This window comes from Chaetodon trifascialis, chromosome 14 (assembly GCF_039877785.1).
Source record: "Chaetodon trifascialis isolate fChaTrf1 chromosome 14, fChaTrf1.hap1, whole genome shotgun sequence".
NCBI classification, from domain to species: Eukaryota; Metazoa; Chordata; class Actinopteri; order Chaetodontiformes; family Chaetodontidae; genus Chaetodon; species Chaetodon trifascialis.
The window spans coordinates 6978185-6991078 of record NC_092069.1 but is presented as its reverse complement, the minus strand read 5'-3'; the positions used below and the strand labels follow the sequence as shown (position 1 = coordinate 6991078).

At 40.9% G+C, this 12894-nt stretch overlaps 1 protein-coding gene across 2 annotated transcripts in view; it reads right to left on the bottom strand.

Annotated features, from left to right (window-relative positions):
- Nucleotides 1–3982, bottom strand: part of LOC139342397 (leucine-rich repeat and fibronectin type-III domain-containing protein 2) — a 138765-nt gene extending 134783 nt beyond the window's left edge. For both annotated transcript variants that reach the window (XM_070979478.1, XM_070979480.1), the window contains exon 1: nucleotides 3205–3982. The gene's annotated coding sequence lies outside the window, so the exon portion shown is untranslated. The remainder of the gene's footprint in view (nucleotides 1–3204) is intronic.
- Nucleotides 3983–12894: the final 8912 nt, after the last annotated feature.

Here is a 12894-nt window from a genome sequence, read left to right as displayed (position 1 = left end):
AACAGTAAATTGCATTTGCCTGCGATTGCAGGTTATCTCATCTGTCAAAGCAGGCCTATCAATTTCACCGTGCCGTCTCGACAGAAGGCATTAACCCTCCAGCATCATTCTGGCATCAAGCGTTGACAGACAATAACTGCTGGTGATATCAACATATCAGATGAGCACTGTTGACAGTTCTGTTGTGACTGTAAGCAATGGGAAAGTAAAGACCTGAATAACAATGACTACAAATGGAATAAAAAGCATTTAAACAGTTCCTGCTTGTGTTGTTCTCTGGCTAGAATAGCATGATTATCTACTTTAAAAGGACAAGAAGCCACATTCAGCAAGCCACAAAGCAAAATGGAAACAATAGGTGAATTTAATAAAACGATCAGATTGAGCTGCTTCACAGCCAACAGGTAATAAAACTGTGTAAGTTCTGTATGGAGCCAAAGCCAGAACACAGCCTGAACTTCTGCAGTGTTTGTTTGTGTAATTATGATGACGACGGTCACAAAAGGACATTTATTTCAAAATCAGTGTGCACAAACTCCATCAAAGCAGATGTGTGTTCCATTACTGTATAATAAGAACTGTGGAACTGGATATACAGTATCATCTTAAAGAGACACTACAGATTAAAGGTTTGACAAAACAGAGGCTGACACATCCTGATTTACAGTCCCACTAGATCCTTCATTTCCCATAATGCATCTTTCATGAGAAGGTAAATGCCCACGTCTTTGATACTCCAATGCAGCTTCCTGTTAAAAATCTGCACTCTCAGATTTATGACCCCGATGACATCATCATAATCCAATAACATCACTGGGGTTATTTTCTCCAACTTTGTGAAGCTTTAAGAAAACTGTTTTCACGGACTGAGCAGCACTTTTCAAGCCAAGACTTTAATGTGATCTACATCTTGTTCAACTTTGATTCAACTTAAGGCCGTGAAAACCAATTTTCTTCATCAAGATCTTACCATGAGTGATTGGGTCACAGTGGTGGGCGGAAGTCGATTAGAAAAATATGATGTCACATACTCCTCTGCACCAATTAGGATTTAACAACATTTGAAGCAGAATCTGATGACAGTTGGCGGATTGTTTGCAATCAAACCCCACCCACACAGTCCCTGAGAAGCAGATTAGCTGAAAACTAAATAGAAAGATATATCTTTTATTATTATTATAATTTATTGTTGCATGGCCTTAAGTGGCTATGCTCAATATTTTTACAATTAGATTATAATGACGAACCCACAGAGAAATAGCTGAATCTGCTTTATAGTGAGTTTCATCTCATTGTTTAGCTGTCCAGCCACAACTTTACTGCTTTTATTCACCCTCACTGCTCTCATAGTGTCGTTTTTAGCCACAGCAGGCGTCATTTTTCAGTGTAAAAGCACTAAAAACCCACTGTGCATGACCTGCTCAACAACAAATAGCAGACGGACACAGTTAACAACTAGTCTGTGAAGACAGTATACAGCATTTAAGTATTTCCCTCAGGAGTTGGTAGAGACCAAAACAGAGGGTGAATATTGCACTTCCATTCACCAGGTGGACAGAAACACAACTCCCAAGTGTAAATAAGCAAATGTTTGTTAGGAATTCTGTCTTATCAACCTAAAAGCTGATCATATGTCTGTGTTCACAGTTTGTTTCTGCTGCCCCTTAAGTGACCAAAACAATCACTTCTTGTGGGTAGATGCAGGGAAATGGCTACATTTTCTGGGGTTTTAAGAAATTGTATAAGGATAAACTAAAATGGATGGCACTGACTTAAAAAGCAATGTGTTCATTCTTGTTCAGGTTCTACACTGAACTGATACTGTAAATAATAAAGAGGACAAGATTAATGCTCTGTGTTGTTCTGTCAGATTAGCTATTTTGGGTCACACACAGATCCAAACTGTAGACTTGGACAGTGAGAAAGACTAAAATAAATAATGACTATGGCAATAAAAACTCAGTCTTGGATACTACACAGAGCGCAGTTGGCAGTGAGTCATTTTGCGTCGGAATAATTCTGTTTTCATGAATAAAACACTGCTGAATCTCCTCAGCAAACTACAGGGCTTAGCTCAGGAAAACCTCCACACTCTGTATTGTTTTTAGGACAGAATCAGCCATTCATATGTCAATAAATGCCCTGTTGTGGGAGTCGAAGCGCTCCCTCCTACCGCAGATTCCTACTTCAGTGCGCTGTCCGTGGTGCTGAACAGCCTTCCCTGGCCGGCACTGAGCGCCACTTTCTCACGCCGCACTCGGCTTTCTTACTGCATGCCGTGCCATGCTACCACTTGTAATCCACAAGAGGGTGGCGATTACAGTGGGTGGTGGCGTTACACTGCTGTCCATGCTGCCTCATGACGGCCATCGATGCCTTAACGAGACGCGCGCGCGCGCGTACCCGCACGCACAACACAACATTTTTTTTCTCAAGACGTGAAGCGACTGCTAGTTAAGTCAACTAATCAGCACAAAGGGGACATATAATCTGCTCATACGTGCACGCGCGCACACGCGCACAGCAGTCCATTCGTGCAAGTTAGAGGGAGTTTAATAAACGTCTTATCTTACTGTAATCAGAAGGGAACATTTTGGAAAGAGTAGGTTAATCTTTCCCTCCTCTCCCCTCCTCTCTCTCTCTCTCTCTCTCTCTCTCACACACACACACACACACACACACACACACACACACACACACACAGACAGACAGGACAGCACACACGTTGGCAGACCCACAAAACGCGCACGTTAATACACACCCAGGATTAGTATGCGTCGGCCGCAGCTTTCCAACCTCTCAGCTCTCTGTGCGACGCTGCAACCTTCCCCACATATGTGACAGCACACAGTGAAAACAACAGCCGCACGAAGCTGCACTGATCGGGTTACTTTCGGTGGATACGCTACCTGGAATTGTCCAGGAGTGTGAGCCGCCCATCAGCCCATCACACTCTCTGGCTTTCATTAGAGACAACATAAAACCCAAAGCTTGTGGTAACCTCACAAACAACATTTTGCATTTAAATTCATTATTTGGTGCATTAGAATGTGCAGGCAACCTCGTTAACGGTGAACTGCAGCTGAAAGACTCCCCGCACACAGATGAAAAAGCAACATAATAAACTACTAACTGCGAATCTAATCTGTGAGAAGTGCACGGCACCCAGAACTCTCGGATCAGACAACTGCGGTTATTTCTTACCTTCAGAGACGGACAAGTATCCATTGTGTGCCACCGCAGGCTCTTTACACTATATTCTGCTTCCCTGGTTCGAGGCTACAGCCGCTCCCTTCCCATTCATCCGCTAATTCCAGGAGACGAACTGCAACACCAGCTGCCTACCGAAACGCATATCGCTTCTTCTCTCGCTCTTCTCTCCTTGACGAGTCTTTCCACCAGCGGATGCTCTGGAAACCTGCGATTTTGCCGGAAGCCAAACTGCGACGAAGAGCTTCACAGCATATTTGTAGTTTCCCCTTCAAGTAAAAATAACCAACTCGCTGGCTGTGTGGGCTCGTCTATGTATTTCCAGGCGGGTTTTTAGAGTGTTGCTACATGGCAAAGGCGTTTTTCTATTTTCTCCCCGCGGTGCTCTGTAGTTACTTGTCAGTGGAAACACAATGTGTAGTAGTAATCGCTTCTCTTTTGCTCCCAATCGCCAATCCAAGCCGAAAGTTTAAAAAAGGTGAACACAGTATCATCCAAGAGAAAGTTTTTGTTTGTTTTCAGTATCTGTTTGTTGGTCCGAGAGCCAGAAGATGGAGAGGTGCGTCCGTCGGTGCCGAATCTCTGCGCTAGAAAGACTGCAAAGGAGCGGCGGATCACCCTGATGGCACAGACACCGTGAAGTATCCCAGAGCCCACGGGAGGAGAGGAGAGGGTGCAGAGGCGAGCAGGTCAGCTACAACTACAGTGCCTTCACACAAACAGACACCGGAGCGAGACTGAAGCGACGGTTACGCGCCAAGAGCCACTTTGGCACGATCCGCAGCGAGTAACCGTGTTGTCTGCAGGAGATTAAGGACCGACCGCGGATTAGTGTGTGCTTAGCGGTGTTTAGCGTCCGCACCAGCAAAGTAGCCTATCAGGACAGTGGGCACCCTGGGTCTTATAGTATCTGTCAGGCCCAGATAAATTCAGTAATTGCGTTCGTTGTTTGTCGTTGCAGAAAGAGAGAAGCTTGCTGGTTCAATCCCCCAAAACTGCTGGATGCGTTCTGTTTGACCTTCAAACATCAGGAGAGCTCACTTCCGTGTTGGGGCAGTGACACGGGAGGCCAGAGGGACGCGATTCCTGTGCGTCCTGGGTCAGTGACTGAGGAGCAAACGAATCTGAACAGTTGGTCTCTTAGGCAGCGAATTCTGGACTATGTAGGTCATGAAGTTACTGAAGAAAAGACTGCTAGATAAGTGTTTCCCAGTGGTGCACTAATACTCCAGTACTGTACTTGAGCACAATTTTGAGGGATTTTAAGTATTTCCATATCATGCCACTTTATACTTCTCGTTTATTTTCAGAGGGAAATATTGTAGTTTTTAGCGCAATGCAATCGGAGCTATAGTTAGCGGTCTCTTCAGATTTTTTTTACATACAAAAGTGATCCGTTTACAAAATCTAGATTGACCCGACCAACAGTTTATAGTTAATATAATATAATATAATATAATATAATATAATGACAATGACATTAATAAATGGCACTAATATTTGGTTGCTAACACTTTTGTACTTTTAAATTAGTGAAATATTTAAAGCAGATTTTTACTTGCAATGCAGTATTTTCATAATTTTTAGCGCTATTTTTATTTCAATAACTGATATTCTTCTTACATCACTGCTATTTCCTCAGCTTTTTGGCTTCTGACCCCTTTAAAACAAACCAATGTCTACACGTGACCCGTCGTCATTATTGGTTGTGAGCTCATGACCCACCAGATTTATCTTGAGACCCCTTACGAGGGTCGTGACCCCTGGGTTTGTTAACCACTGAGTTTGCAAAGACGACTTCCTATGTGTCTGAATCAAGGCTACAGCTGTTATTGAAGACACTGAGGACGTGTCATTAGTATTTTCTCAGGAATTCACAGGCTTAAACACTTATTTTAAGAGTAATTCTGGTTTTGAGGGTCAGTATCAAAGATGCTGTAAAACAAAAGATGACACATTACAAGCTGTGCCAGCAGTAGGAATTTAACCATTTAAATGGTATATACTTCCTGCCTCTTAGGTGGGCATGGATGTGAAAACAATACAACACTAGATACAGTACAGTACAGTCACTCAATCTTTTTTTTTCTTGTCCTACACTTGAATATTTGAGCTTCACGCTGCAGAATGATGCATGTGCAGAATTTGCTGCCAGAAGGCTGTTTTCATATTCATCTGCTGAAAGTCGAATATTTGTCTGTGCTCACTGAAATGCAGTTTAAAAGGATGAGCATGATTTGTGACATCAAAAATTGAATTTACAGTGAAGCAGGAGACATCTCGTATCCAACAGTTCAACTTCGGAAATGAAAAATAATTACATATTCACCGATTCTGTTAGTTTTAATGACGGCGTGGAAGTAGAATTATTAGATCTATATATTCTCCTCGTCTGTTCTGTGTTACAATGACCTGGAAAAGAGGCTCCACTGAGTGAGGCCAGATGAAAAACAGATGTTGTGTGAGGGATGAACACAGGACGGGGGGCCTATTTGTCCTGTGTGGGTGTGTTCATGTGTTAAGGAGCTAGTCAGATTTTGTGGTGGAGTTATTAATAAACCAATAAAGTTTTGGTCAGTGCATGCATAATGATGGCTCCTTGTCAATTTGTCAAACGTTGGGTAACTTTTGAAAGTTAGCAAAGCCAAGATTCTTTGTTTCGAAGAAGACTATAAAAAATGTTTTTGTGAAAAACATTGTGAGACTGCTGCATTTTCCTGACCTTAGTTTTTTACTAAGGTGTCTCCTTATTGTAGCTGCAACCATACTAATAATCTTTTAATGCACAACCTTCAATCTGTTTGTGCATTATTTGGTGTGTTATTGAGTGCTTCTAAACAATTTCCACAACAGGGAGAATGAGTGCATGTCATTTTAAGGATTTTAACTTTTTTTTTTTTTTTTTTTGTGGAAAAAACAGATCAAACACACATTGTTACTCAAAGCAGAGTATTTTAAATACACCCTCAAACATGTTTTAAGGGGAACTTTATGTTTGCACCTTAGTTTGCTGCTCATTTTCATCTGCTATCCTAATATTCTTCATATTGTTAAAGGAAGAGATCTGGAGGAGATATCTGTGTGGCCAGATCTCGCAGATCTCATGATTTGTCTGTCTGAAAAATACTATTTTAATGTCAGGGTGTTCTGAAGATGTGTGGTTTGTGAAAAATGGGCCCAGTATTTACCTCCGTGGCTACTGGGAGAAAGAATTGGTCATAATCTGTGCTCATGTTCATGTCTCTGATTGGAGTGAACAGACTCAGGACCTGCCTGCAGGAGTGGGGCAGTGGCAGAAACCCACGTGACACAGATACTGTACAGGAAATGACTCTAAGTGCTCCATTTCCTTTCTGTCTCTTTTAATACCTCTACATTTTCATACAAGAAATAAATGAATACATTTGCATTCTCAAATAAAAACTATAACTGTAAAATGAACCTTTTCCTGTTTTTCTTTTTTGTCCTTTTGTTGTGACATCATTCAAACCCATCATGTAATTAAGTTAAAACATCTTTTTGCCATAAACTGGGCAGAGACCATAACCATAAAACACAGTTATTACACCAAATATAGTAAGACAAATGTTGCTTTATTAATATTTAACCAAACAACAATTTTAACCTTAACTTGAGTGTTTCTGCTGAATAAACCTCAATTAAACATCCCGTCAAAGTGTTATCGGCAAAACAAGCTGGCGGAACATAAATATAATTTTTAAGAGATAAGATTGTTGCTTTTGCATGCAAGCTCTTATTAACTGGACAATCCCAAGTGACCCAATTCCTGATCTTAAATCCTGACCTGAGCATATTGTGCTGAGTGGAAAACTGACTTCCACAGACTGGAGTCAAAGTGAATCGATTGATTTATCTCTGATGGCTGGACATCAGGAAGGATTCTTGTCCTCTAGTGTTCTTGAACTGAAAAGGATCCTTGGCAGCTGTCTTGCAGCTATTGAACTCCGTAGATGGAGTGGAAGTCTCTCCCTCACTCTCTCCTCCTGTTCCTTTGCTGTCCCTCTGTTTGTTATCGATGCAGACGGCAGGAGACACGGCTGCTGTGCCTCTCTTGCCCACTGTGCCATTGATATGTGTTTAGATCCTCTTTTCAGAACCACTTAAAGCAACATTCAGAGGACTAAAATGCCTTATTATTTCAATTATTTCAAATATTGGAGATATTTCACTAAACAAACAAAGATGTAAGTGTTGGGTAAAAGCAGCTCTGCCTATAGATCACAGCTGGAGTGCATAGATAAAGTCAACACAGCTGCCTGCAAGTTGTTGTAGCTGTCCGGTTCAAACTGCGCATCGTGCAGTGTTACTGATGGAGAGACACTGGACCTGTCACTCAGAATCTGACTTGCTTAGCTGCTGTTTAAAACAGGTACAGCTAAAGCGGAACATGTAGGTGTCTAACAGGCAGCTGGGTGCTGATCTGCAACTGATTGCTATGTCAAAACGAGCGCCGGTTCAACTGAACTGTGTCTGAGCCGTCCACCGCAGGCGTGTCAGAATCTCAACACGATGTGGCACACCATCTAATGGCTTACCAGCATGCACTGGGGGACTGAAATTATGCATCACTCGATGCAACATAGGTAATAAATTCACTTCCAATAACAAATCACATATATCTAATGTGCATCATATCATAGCACACTTGCCCTCGGCTTCATTTTGATCTACTGCAGTATCAATAATTAATCACATTTACAGTGTTAGCTTACACTAAACTGCGGTGGGATTTGCTCTGACAATACATGTGACTATTTGTTTCCAAGACATTACTGGCAATCTGACCATGTCCTCGTCGCCGGCACCAGGCTTGTGACAGTGCATTAATTAACTGTCTGTTATGTTTGTCAGCTCATCGGTAACCCACTTTCTGGCACCAGAGATAAATTGGGGAATTACACCTTTAATTGTAACAATTCTATAAGTCTGCCACCTGATCACAGTGTTGCCATCAAAGAAAGATATTTGAAATTTTAGAAATCAATTAAGTGATCTGAGCTGTATAAAGTCTGTATAAAGTGTGTGGTCACCTCACAATGCTTTATGAGGCTGGTGAAAAGACTGAAAACCACACCATCTCATGTTTCATTTTGACACATAGCTTGTGACTCTTCTTCATGGCCCTTGAGCTGTAGAGGCATCATTATTATAGTAATGATTCCAAACAAGGCTTTTAGCTACAGTCAAATTACAGTAAAAGTGCTGTAAGTAGGCCGTAAGTATCCCTGTGTAAATGGAAGGGCTGTTTCATTTAGTTAAAGCACATTTCATTATAAACTGCCAAACAGCAATGTGGACAGACAGATAATGGATCAAAATGAATGGAAATGTGTTGTGGAGGAAAATGTTGAAGGACACAAAAACAGGTTACTACAAAGCTAGACAGTAAACAAAACACAATCAAAGGCCACAAACGTGCTCAACAGCAAACATGACAAAGCCATGACAGCAAAGACAAGAAACTAAAAGAAAGGGTAATAAGATAGAGAAATGCATTGGCAGTAAGTGGGCAGCTGAGACAGCAGTGATTATGGTTTTCAGTAGGATGAGACGGATACAAATGCAGGCAGGGTGGAGGAGTCCAACAACAGATGGAAGGAGTTCAGAGAGACTGAGATACACTCTTTACAGCACTCTGACCTTAAAACTTGGTCTTTGCGTACGCTTCAAGTCGCATTATTGTCAAGGCAGCTTACAATGAAGGCGACTGTAACCTTTCTACTGCCAATGAACCTACCATACTGCATCACAACCTTAAAAGTTAAAAGATAAGGCTGGTATGTTTCCATTTTCTTACTGTCAATAAATCCACTGAGACCTGTTGGAGGGCTCTTAACCTCAGGTTGGGAACCAATGCACTATAACATCAAATGTGTATAAATCTGCATCTAAAAATTGTCCCAGACATGTGCACTGCTTGTTTTTCTTTGAGATTATTACAAAAAAATAAAATAAAAACTACTGTACCCATGTGTGTTTGGAAAGGATTGACATATTTATGAGGTGCTTTTCAAGATCAACAGAGACTTATTTGAGATTGAAAGTCTTGACCTTGGAAACAGTAGCTGACAAAACAGTCTTTCACCACAAGGTCCATTGACCACTTTCGCTATCAGTTTTAGAGCCTTCGCAATCGTTTTCCTCAGCTGCAGCCGTTCCATGCTGGCTTAAAACTTGTGATTGGAAGTTCATCCTCGACCTTAGAAACATTTAACCAAGCAACCCAGTAAGTGGTTGTTCTGGAGTGATGGGCGACACACATAAATCTGTGTGTCTGCTGATATATGTTAGTCTATAGCAAGAAAAAAGAAATGTCTTTTTCAGAAATGCCATTTAGAATATGGCAAAGATTTCAGTAACTTTAATAGTGCTTCTTCCTTCCTATTTCCTGTATTCAGTTCTTTTTACTTAACCATTCAGTGCAGGTACATGCAGTGAGGGGATTTAAAGACACTGACCTTTCCCACCCTTGAACTTTTTGGATTCTGCAGCAGATAGGACTATGCATTGTAACCTTTTAATTATCTTTTTAAAAGTCACGTTCATAGACCTCTTTTTACAGTATCTTTTAGTCATTGTCCTTCATATCCCATTGGTTTGCAGTCTACCTTTTAATATGGCTATGTGTGTTATAAATCATGAAAATTACATAGGAAAATGAAAAAAATGGAAAAAAAATTGATGAAGATCATGTAGAATCACTTGTGGAAATGGAAAAAAGTCTTTACTCTTCCTGTTTTTGTTGCTTCAGCAAAGCGCTGTGCACATCATGATTTGCTTCTCTATTCCCACAGCTTGTCAGGAGAGAATCAGGAAGGATTTCCCAGTTTGAACACTTGACAGGTTCTTTTCCATGTATTCACAGCGCACTGACAAAGTTACAGTGAAGATGCATGGCCATGATCCTCTACTGCTCTGTTCAATCCATCAAAGGTGAAGTGGATAGAGTTCAGTTTGCCATCCCATTTCTATTGATCTCTCGTCTTCAGCGCACAGTCGATTGGCTGTCAGGGTATCAGTGTCGGTGACCTGCTGACATACAGGTCCCCTGCGGGAAAGATGTAACTGAATAAACCACTTAACAATATGGTTGTAGAACTGAAAAAGGAAAAACAAGGCATTACTACTTGTATGGTCACCGTAGCTAATGTTATTATCCACTCAATCAATCAGGTGACCATTCATTAAGCCTGTGAAATCAGCTGGAAGTGATTGATGTGGTTCATTGCAAACATATCATGATCACATGGCCATGAACGATAGGAACATGATGTGTGGTCACTGTTATTTATGTATATTGATGTAGGCTTGCAGCCAAAGATGAAAACTTTGAATTAATATGTTTGTCGGCTACTCTCATTGTAGACACTGACCTTCGTATGTCTCTGTAGAGAACAAAGACATCTCCTTTGTTTAATGGCTTAATCTTAATTGAGCATCAAACAAGCTACAAAAAGTTGATTTTGGATCCTTTTAGTTTGAATGGATTTAAGTGCCAATAAATGTTCTAATCCAGGTTTTCCTGCAGTATTTTATGTAATTAAGAGTATCTTCTCACTAAAAAAAACAAACAAAAAACTAATTATACATCTATGAAATATATTATTAGGCTTATTGAGCTTCAGGGGGAAACTACACCACACAGCAATTTAATGAGGGCGGTGACTGCTTGAGCCATAATCTATAACTACATAGTCATGAGATGAATCAGCATGGGTCTGATTCAGGGCATACTGTAAGAACATGAACGCAGCATGTGTGCTGACAGCTGCTACAGGAGCAGTCAAAACAAAACAAGTGACGCTGGCATTAGCAGCTAATGATCAACTGGACCCAACTCCTCCCAGTTACTGAAGCCATGTGCTGTTAATTTACAGGGACATGCACCAATGCAACATTACTGAAAATACCAAATTCAGAAAAATGGTGCTGACCCAGGAAATGAGGCAAACAATGGCCTTTTTTTAGCAAAAACTCAATCCAAGTGAGAGACAGGCTTTTCCAACACCAGGCATGGCAACACACATTTTTCTGGGACATTTGTGATTCAGTGTTTGAGTTTTAATCACTGAGGTTCTTTTAATATTGATGAAGACTCCACAGCCATTCCAGCATGCAGAGCTTTGGGCTAAACGCTGATGTCAGCATCCAAACATGATCACAATAACAAGAGGCATAGTGTTTCACTGTCACTGTCATCATTGTAGTGTAGCATGTAACTATGCTAACATGTGCTAATTAGCATTAAACACAAAATACAGCCAAAGCAGATGGGAAAGTCATTAGATATAGATAGAATAGGTATTTGGTGATAAAGCACAGTATTGGACAAACTGAGAACCATAACTGGTGATGACTAGAAAAGTAAAAATATCAAATCAGAATTCAAACACTTGCATTGTGGCCCATCTAATCCAGAGTCCACACATATCTGCACCTGCTCTTCTACACTATTCCTTTTTTCAGGTCAAGTAAAGCATCCTGTCGATTTTCTCTCTGAAAGGGTGAACTCACATCATCAGTGTTATTATCTTATGCCCATAATAAATCTCCAGCACATGCTCTTTCATCCATACGAGCAATTACTGAAGCAATGCGGGCAGTGTCATTGACATAAAATGATGAATTAACTGACCAGATGACAGTCAGTACCTAAATCAGTCAGTCAGTCAGTCAATATGCCACCCTGGGGAGACAGAGAGACATCCGTCTTCTCGTGACAGTTAATTTATTTACTGATCACTGACCACTTGATCCCCTCAAAAATGTGTTCATTTGCTTTGGTGCAAGAGACAGAGATCTACTGTGGCATGCAAATGAGTCTGAGGAAATGATAATGAAGTGATCTCTGAAGTGTTTCTGTCTGAATGCAGTTCTGCTGAAAGCCTTAGAAAGGTGCATTAGATGATAAAATCTCTATCTCTCACTCTGTTTCTCTCTAAATATTCTCCTCTGTGATTGCTATAGATTGAGTAAAGGAAATCAATACAGGATAGTAGCCTTTACCTGGAGTCATGGATTCACTCAGTTTCATGAAAGTGGGGAAGTGAAACTACTCTTAGAACAAGGTCAGACACACCATCAACTGTGATGAAAAAAAAAAAAATAAAAAGCAAACTGGGGTTGAGGAACTCATGGTAACAGGGGTATTGTGGCAGAAACTGAAGCAGTGGTTTGTACAACAGATCAATCAAACATAAATTAAAGATTTTATATGGTAGCACACAGGTTCAGTCACTTTTCTGAGTGTGTGTTGAATACCAGCTGGGAAACTGTGATTTACTAATGTGGAGCTGAGTCCATCTGTTGGTCCTCACATATCTGTCCCGGCTGTTGCTCTAAACATCGAGACCCAGATTTAAGTCACCCTCCCATCTTTTCTCTGAAAGAGTGGTAGCAAAGGAGGCTACAATCTGAGAAAATAAGTTTGCATACTTTTTGGAGATCTGGCCATTTTTACACCCGTCTGAACTCGGCCGATCACAGCAGAAAGCGAGCATGGCTTTTGGGGAGTTCCAAAAATTGAACAGTTCCCTCCAAACATGAGAATGAAGCTTTTCACCACATTCATACTGTCCAAATAAATGGGATTCAATGTTCTAAACTAAACTAAGGGTGCACACACAGGCAAAAATACATGTCACAATGTCATGGTAGCTCATA